The sequence below is a fragment of the Pieris brassicae genome, chromosome 4 (assembly GCF_905147105.1).
Source record: "Pieris brassicae chromosome 4, ilPieBrab1.1, whole genome shotgun sequence".
NCBI lineage: Eukaryota > Metazoa > Arthropoda > Insecta > Lepidoptera > Pieridae > Pieris > Pieris brassicae.
In genome coordinates, this window is record NC_059668.1 from 763,983 (window position 1) to 773,580 (window position 9,598).

Genomic DNA, 9,598 nt, shown 5'->3' on the forward strand with positions numbered 1-9,598 from the left:
TATTGCAATATGCAATAATTGTGATGTTTGTTTATTCATTATTTATATATGTAATCTTACAACTACAGATACAGATTATATTCATAAACTAAATGTATGAAACAGAAAACATAAGTACATTAATAGATAAAAATAATACTGAAATAGAACATTAAACTAACTTATTATTTTAAAGATATAACTGTATTGTTACTACTACGCTTAATAAAGTCAAAAGTCTTCCCGCCTCTCAAAGTTTTTTTGTAGGTTGTTTTTTTTTTGTTTAGAAAATGGCATCCTATCTAAACGATTAAATTTGCCATTTATTTTGTGAGAAGGTGGAAACTAACCTATAGGACATATAGGATAACCTATAGGATATACAGGGCAGTCACAGTCCATGGACACAAAATAACGTACGTTTTTAGAAACAATATTTTTTCCTGTAAACATTTAGTTAATTGTCACCTAGATATGTATGAAATAACAAATTTAATTATTTTTTTCCATATAATTATTTAACGATCTTAAAAGTTACACCGATAATTCTACAATCATATACATTTCAAACAATATACCTATATGCTAGCCTAGTTTACCTAGATCTTATAACTAATAAGCAAGCAACTCTTGTGAACTAAGCCAGCGTACAAACAAATTGGTCTACCTCGATAGAAATCTTATTTATTACGCTCGCGTGAGTGTTGCCTCGCTAATCAAGTTAGAGTGTGCGTGCGGTACATCCAAAAGTTGGGACTTCCACCTTAGATTCTTGCTTGGAACCCGTAGACCCAGTCTCTCCAGAATCCAAATTATGCACCAGTTTGTATCCTAAATAGTTACACTGAAAGCATGTTAATGTTGGAACTTCATTGGCGTGAGAGATCTATTATTTTTCAAGCTGTCTGTCTGTACCTAACCGAATCATTGAATTGTTTTTATATTTAAGTGATACACATGGTCACTCATAATGCGAGTGCGTTGCCGGCCTTTTAAGAATTGGTATGCTGTTTTCTTGAAATACCCTAAGTGCAATGGTCCGGAAATACTTGATTGGGCGCAAGGTTCTACATAATGCTAGTGCGCGGCAAAAACTGCTTCAAAAACGCTCAGTTGTTTTATTATTTTGCCAACCCAGGACAGCCTATGCCATAAGAATTACCCACCGAGCTCTGATGGAGGATATTCAAGGACGGCCGTAATTTACATGTTACAAGCACTTTTGTGAAAATTAATTTTAGCAATGATAAGGGGAAATTTTAGCACCTGGTCACCCCAAGTACACTTGAAAAGTTGAAAGGAGAATCTGTGGGCATTGGACATCGTCCAGGAAGTACTTGTAATATCAAAGAATATTTTGGAACGCTTCCAATATTTATAGATTATATTACGTTACATTAATGTATTTCGTAATTTAAGCGTACATAACTTCTACTTAATATTTTGACTGTGATGATGTCATAGCCTGAATCACGCTGCCGGAGTTATTCCGATCGCTATGGATAGAAGTTGAAATTGCGCACATAGAAATGAAGTCTATTGGGGCACAGCTGGGTCTCGAACCGACGACCACAGGCATAAGAGTCGGACGCTAAAGCCACTAGACCAACACTGCTCATTAGGTATCGATACCTACTCAATCCAAAACGTATCCCCCCCTTCAGCTCAGCTATACCGTGAACACAAAAATATTGTTACGAAGACGGGTTGACTGCAATGTTTCTAGATTTTTCCACTACTGAGAGAACTTTTCAGCAGGCTGATTCTGACCGCTTCAGGAGAGGGTCAATCATATATCAGAAAATTGTAATTTTCATAATCCAGTTTTCAGGAGGCTGAAACAATATTTCAGGCAGTTTCCGAACATGTGTAATCGATTGGTACAGTTTCTAGAAAACCCGTTTTCAGGCGTTTTCAGGCCCTAGTTATACCCCTTATATTCTCGACAGAATTATCTAGGTGTGGGACAAGGACGGAACTATACGCAAGAGCGAGAGAGGGAAGATCGGAACCTTCTCGAAGCTAGACTGAGCACTCTAGAACGCCGTACGACAACGACGGAGCAATGTGCGAAAGAGACAAAGAGTACGGACGCTCTAGAATGGTGCAATTGCTACTCAGTAGCAATCCTGCCTATAGAGTTCTCTAACATCGTTCAAGATTATTCCCAAGGATATATAATTTACCCCTTTTGCTTTGGGTTTTGAGCATGACTAAGAGTTCTAAAAGTTTATTTCTATCATGAAACTGTCCATAACTTACAGATACAGTAAAGTAAGATTGAAATCTAAGCAGAAAAAGCAAATTCAAACCTTTTAATTTTTTAAATATTAACGGTTTATAAGGTACATCAATAAGTATATTATAATTTGATTTGAACGCTTAACTTCATAGTTATATGATGACAAATACATATTTTTGTCTTTTTTATATTATTCATACGTTATATATTATTAAGACTGCACATGATTGCTTAATTTATTTTATCTGATAAACAATTGCCAGAGAGTATCCCCGAAAAGATAATTACAGCTCTGTCGTACTTAATCTCAACAAGATAGATCAGCAGGCCTTACTGGTTCAGTGGAATCAATATGTGGAGTGTACCTACTGACTATTGGTGTGTTAAACTTACATAAACGTATCCGCCAGAGTGTATCTATAAAAAGCTATCTACGAGAAATTATCCGTGATAACGTGTCCGTGAGGGCGTAACAGTGAGAACGTACCAATGAAAACGCATCATTGAAATCGTATCCGCAAGAACGTTATACAAGCTACAAGAATACATTGACAAGAGAGTCTCTAAATACATTTTCCTATAATACCAGCGAGACTATTAATTTTAACCATTTTTTTTAAGAAACTTGAGACACCCAATTTTTTTATTACAGGCTGGTGCAGAGCGCGCAACGCCTTTCAGATGGCCCCGTCGCAGCAATGGCGCTACTGTCAACTGCCATTATCATTATACGTCACAGAGCTCATAAATTAACGTCAAAGTCAAATGAGTTTAACATCGGTTATAGAGTCCTTTTCATGAAAGAAGTCCCGCTGTGATATTTGGAACTAAATTTGACAGGTCGGCCATGTTGTCGTTCGTCGATGTTGTCAAGTTCGTTTGTTGTGGTAGATTTTGTGTGTGAGTTTTGACGTGACAACGTGTTATAAATCGATGGAGCCGGCTGTACACACGAAAAATCATGACTCATGCGGCGGCTACCTCGCTCTGAGGCATTCCTTTTACGGCTTGAAGTGCAAGCGAGAGCGCGGAACGAGCGACAAAGAGGCACAATCAGCCTCCGAGTTCGGCAGCGTTCGACATCTGTCTCTCTCCTACTTGAGTGAGCGATGAAAAAAATTAATAAAATTGTATTCATGCGTACAAATAAATGTAACTTGATCAACTCAATTGTGATTTCCATTTACCTACGTCTCTATATCCATACTAAATATCTACCAAAACGAATAAAATTAAAATTTTCTTTTGAAAAAGTTACCATTGCATCAGTATTTTCTTAGGACGTTGTCACGGTCAACTATCGTCAGTAAACCGACTTTACAGACAACCGATTTTTTGTAACTAACATAGTGCATTTTAAAGATTGTTTAAAGGAGGAATATTTAAAAAAATGACGGCCTTATTGATGAAGCGATGGACTGAATAATTATATCTACGGCTAGTGATACTGAATCAATGAGGCTGTTAACATTTTCTTTACCCTATTTTCTCATCATTTCCCTGTAAGTAGGTAGAACACCGCTTATTTAAGTAAATAAGAATATACTTTTTACATAACAGAAATATAGTAAATATCGGTAAATTATATATACTATTAAGTATATATTACATTAGTAAAATAGGTAATTTTTTACTCATAAATGGCAACATTATGTCACGCGAGTTCAGCGCTGCGCCTGTGGGACTTTTTTTATAGACTCCACCTGTAGTTTATTCTATTTAGATCTACAATTAACTAGTATTTGACAGTCCATAGCAGGTAATACTGATGCCCCGTAGTCATTATTATTATTGAAATTAATTTATTAGCACCTTAAAACCTTTAAAACTTAAAGACAAACAATATTAAAGTAATCTTTAACTCTTGCGATAGCCGTGGGAAACAGCTTTATCTGGGTGAGTTAGGCTCGCCGTAACAGCCCGAGGTGAGCTGTCAAAGGCGAACAGCGAGATTCCATTGAAACACAGTCCTCAAGTCGATTGAGCAATCGAACCAAGCAGAGCCTATACAAAGTAGTCATTATCATCACGACACACGAGTACATTGGTGCAGCCATGGTTCGATTAGACGATCGATAGATAGATTAGTTTTGTGAATTGCAGAAGCCATGAGGCCAACACTGCTCATATGTATGCTGATAAGAGCTAAATTAAAAACAAACCTTGAGAAATCTTCGAAGAGAAGAATAGGACGCGCGGTGTAGAGCTGCCCTAGACCACCACCAACCTCTTTCCTTTTCTTTCATTTCATTATATTGTTACGAAGACGGGTCGACTTCAATGTTTCTAGATTTTTCCACTAGTTAGAGAACTTTTCAGCAGGCTGTAATATGATTTCTGACCGTTTCAGGAGAGGGTCAATCACATATTAGAAAATTGTAATTTCCATAATGTTACCCTAGTTTTCAGGAAGCTGAAACATTTTTTTGTAGTCGAGTGATGCTGTTTTCAGGAGACCCGTTTTCAGGCGTTTTCAGGCCTGGGTATACCCCTTTGATGAAGGAATATTCTAGACCAAACTTTCTAGGTGTGAGACAAGGAGGAAATGATACAAGAGAGAGAGAGAAAATCAGAACTTTCTCGAAACTAGAATGAGTACTCTAGAACGCCGTACGACAAGGACGGAGCAACGTGCGAAAGAGACAAAGAGTGCGGACGTTCTAGAATTGTGCAATCGCTACTCAGTAGCAAGCCCGCCTAGAAAGTTCTCGAATATTGTTTAGAATTATTCCCAGGGATATATAATCGAGCCGAAACGCGACTAGTCGCCTTTAGTTTTGAATGCGATAACAAGAGTGAAACACCGAAGCGATAAAGTGCGAATAAAGTGAATACAAGTGATAAAGTACAGTGTGAAGTGTGTATAAGTGAAGTAATTAGTGACTGTGTTTTTGTGTGTTTTTAGTGCATCTCTGCAATTAATTTGTGCCCATAAATTCCTCATTGATTTTTCAAGAAATAAACCCTTGAAGAAATCTACGGCATTTTCTATCCGATCCCCTAGCTCGTAACAATATCTTTGCAACCTCATCCATATTAAAGCACAGTGCTCATCTTTACATGGCGTCAGGCGCAACAAAGTCACAACAATATGGAGTCCGCATATCGTTTAAAAAATCTGTTTACTTGAGATTTATAGTTTAAAGTACATTTATGTTACCTATCGTACGAGATGCTGTGTCCGAAAGTGTTATCCGCTCAAAAGAAAATCATCTAAGTGCTTTGAAGTGTAAAACGTTCGACATCTGTGTAAAACAAAAAACCTTATTTTGGGTCATTTTCTGTAAGATAATTGGTTGCCACACATTAAATGAGTGCTAATTAGTTATCTACAGCGTAATAATATTGTATTTCTACAAAATTCGTGAGTAAATGGAAAAATATTAACTTTGGTGAGTGTCGGTAAAACAGTAATTCAAAACAATTAGCCACAAATTCTTGAACATTGTAGTGTCATCTAGTGATATACTCAAAAACTGTATCCTAAGTGTTATTGAAAATCAATTAAGGATTTAGTCGTGAGATCTATTTGACATTTTTGAATTGCTGGGTACACGTATATGGGTACAATTAATTTTTAAGTTATACTGCATATTAATGTATTGTAAAATTGCACAATTGAATGTTATTAAATCTGAATTAGAGAATCTCTGAAGTAACGAATAAATAATAAAATTCTTGGAACCGAGTCTACCCACTTTTGGATCAATACAATATTGTTAATATAATCTACCTACATAATTTGTGATATTTACATAAAGGGTATAGAAATTTGAATTGTTATGAGTGCAACGATATAATAGTTGGTCAAAACCAATCATTAAAATGTAATGTTTGCCAACGATAGTATCACATTAGATGTGTTAACAATGCACTGATCAGACTGGAGGGTACTAGAAGAATTCTTGGAAATGTGCAATATGTAAGAGCAACGATAACGTAGACAATTTAAATATGTCCTACCCGCGTAATGCTTCTACTGATAACGTCATTTTTAACCAGCAACGCCATCGAGAACTAGTAACATTGCCGTCTCTTTCGGGTCCCGAATTGCGAGTAATGATAGAGGAAATTGTCTATGTCGAGGCTCCTAAACAACTCATTCGAAGTATTCAATAATCGATTGAAGATCATAGAGGACAGATCATTCGTACCTGGAGTTGCCAGCCAGCCGATATTAACTGATTCAAATAGAATAATACTAGTAATTGAATAAATAAAATAAACAAAGCGAGACAAGTGCATCCAATTCCAACCAAGAAAAATCGGAAGCACAAACGCACAAATACATTAACGGTTCCAATCATTCATACCTCACCCTTCGATAAAGTGAAAGAGTTGCCCAAGCCAGCAGCTCCTAAGATACATGAAGAATCACTTAACAACATGCAGAGATTAACGAATTCCTGTAATCATGAAAGCTGCACGGAGGTAAAACTACCGGCCAATCGTCGACGATTAAGCACTTCATATCTTGTGCGAGGTACTGCCCGGGCGGGGAGGCTTGAGGCTTGAGGCTTCAGAGAAAATTAGTTGTTACCATTTGTTTTATTTAAAATATGGGACAAAAGATGAACAGGACTGGAAACTACGCATCTTTTAAAATTGATGAGCTCTTTCCAAGTTTGGCAGCATAGTTATGGCGTAAGAGAGCTGGGCAGAAAAAATATGCGTCAAGTCTTTTAAAAGAAATTTTCGTGGCAAACCAAAAGATCAGTCTTATTTTAGTCCCGTAATTAATACACCATATAATAAGAATGAAAAATCAAGTCTGGTTGCCAATTATCACAACGTGAGAGGCCTAAAACGAAATTACTAACATTTAGAACGAACCTTATAGCTCTTATCGGTGTCCAATTCGTCGCTATAACATAAATAAATCTGGATAGTTCTGTATGCTGAAGTCATTGGTGATAGTGACTGCTCTGTTATTCGCAGAGACCGTGGGAGTCCTGGAGTGTTATGCTTTTGTCATAAGCACCCTTACATTTGACGTGGTTACCAGAATATGAAAACAACGACGAAGATATTTAGGCTACGTTAAATTTTATGGATTTTAGAGCAGTGTTGGCGTAGTGGCTTCGGCGTGCGACTCTCATCCCTGAGGTTAGGTTCGATCCCCAGCTGTGCACCAATGGATTTTCTTTCTACATGCGCATTTTACATTGGCTCGAACGGTGAAGGAAAACATCGCGAGGAAACCGGCTTGCCTTAGACCCAAAAGTCGACGGCGTGCGTCAGGCACAGAAGGCTGATCACCTACTTGCCTTTTAGTTTAACAAATGTTCATGAAACAGATATAGAAATCTGAGGCCCAGACCTAAAAAGGTTGTAGCGCCATTGATTTTTTTTATTTAACTTTCTGGGACAGTATGTATACATGTGTTGTCTATAAACCACTGTTCACTTCAGAAAAATTAATGAATGAATAAAGTAAAAGTAAAAAGATTTTGATATTAGATTTCAATTTTTATAGCTGTAGTGAAAGTTGTATAATGAATTTTAACTGTTTTCTTGCTGAATTGGGCTTAATTCAGTTCAATATAATATTGAATAAGAACGGGAGGGATTAATGAATAAGATTAGATACAGTCCTTACCGGTGAAGGGTCGAGTTACAGCAGAGTAAATGTGGTAGCGGTAGATTCAGGCGATGTTGTCCCGAATTGAGATTCATCATCAACCCTTGAAAGTAACTCTTAATTACAGTTTCTTCCAACCTGCGCAAACCCGTGAACCATCGAATATTACTCAACATAACTGAATGGAACTTCAATTAGGTAATTTTTTTTGTCGTTATTTTATATTCTAACAGACGTAGACCGGAGAGAATTACTTACTATTGATGATGTTGATGTAGCGGTGGAACATTTTAATAGCTTTTTGATCAATGTTTTCCTAGAAACAATCGAAAATTAACTAACCAAAGGGTCTACCTGTATAATTTAGTAATGAAATAATTACTAAATTAAGAACTTAGCGCAGCTCGATTGGCAGCGGAAAATTCTTAATGATAATAACGCGTGTTTAGAATTTAAACGTCTTAGTTCAATCATTAAAAACGACATTCGCAAAGCTAGGTAACTTTAAATATTTACATACCATCTCATTAAATTTAGTTAATCAACCAAAGTAATTTTGACAATATATTAATTCTCTTAGAAACCCAAAAGCGTCTGCAATTCTTTATAATGATGTTGAATATTATGGTTGGGTGGGTCAAGGCAGAGGCACTTGCTAGTCACTTTAAGTCACTCTCTCTTCTTATAATATCCTACCTTAATAAATACAATCTCCTCTCACCAACACAATTTGGTTTTAAGTCAAATTGCAGTACTAGCCCTTATAAATTACCTTGTAGAACATCTTGACCGGAAACAAAAGTGTCTTACACTATTTATCGATCTCAAAAAGGCATTTGATACTGTTTGTGTTTCAACTCTGATTAAGCGCCTGGTTAATATTGGCATTAGAGGAGTCTTTCTCAACCTCTTGACCAGCTATCTGACAGATAGGTCTCAAAGAGTTAAGCTAGGTAACTTAATGAGTAACGTGAATGAAAACCCGATTCCTTTCGGCGTCCCTCAGGGCTCGGTTTTAGGCCCAACGTTGTTCCTGGTATATGTCAATGACATGTGTAATACCAAAATCAATAAAGGCATCATTACTTGTTATGCTGATGACATGGAACTAAATTTCTATAATGAAACATGGGAGGAAACTTACAAAAACTCGGAAGCTGATCTTTTTAAAATTAACTCATAACTTAACCAACAGTCAGCTAATCATTAACCCATCTTAAACTAACTTCATTACAACCCCCCAAACCCCCTCCAACAACAACCTTACAACACCCCTCTAATCTTAACATTAAACTACACAAACTGAATTGCTATTGTAATAAAGACTGCGGCTGTGACACGCTGCTCAAGGTTAGACAAATTGAATACTTTTGATGTAATTTTTGACCAAAACCTAAACTGGTACGCTCATTTTGATGCAGTTATAAAAAGGATACGCAGTTTTTTGCAATTTAGAGCATGTAGCGAAACCAAACATCATATATACCGTGTACAAAACATAAGTTCAATCTATTATTACCAATTGTATCACAGTGTGGGGTGGTTGTGCGAAAACTAAAGTTCTAGCACTAGAAAAATAATGTTACTAAAAAAATGTTTTCCTACTAAAGAGTTGTACAAGTCTTGCAAACAACACGCAACCTCTCCACAAGACACACCCCAAAAAAGGACCCACCATAATATAATTAGCTACGCAATTTGCAAGACTGTCTTTGCACGTAATCAATACAATAATCGCTCAGCCTATATCTTGTAGTTTAAATAAAACCCTTAGCGTGCATAATCTAACATACCAC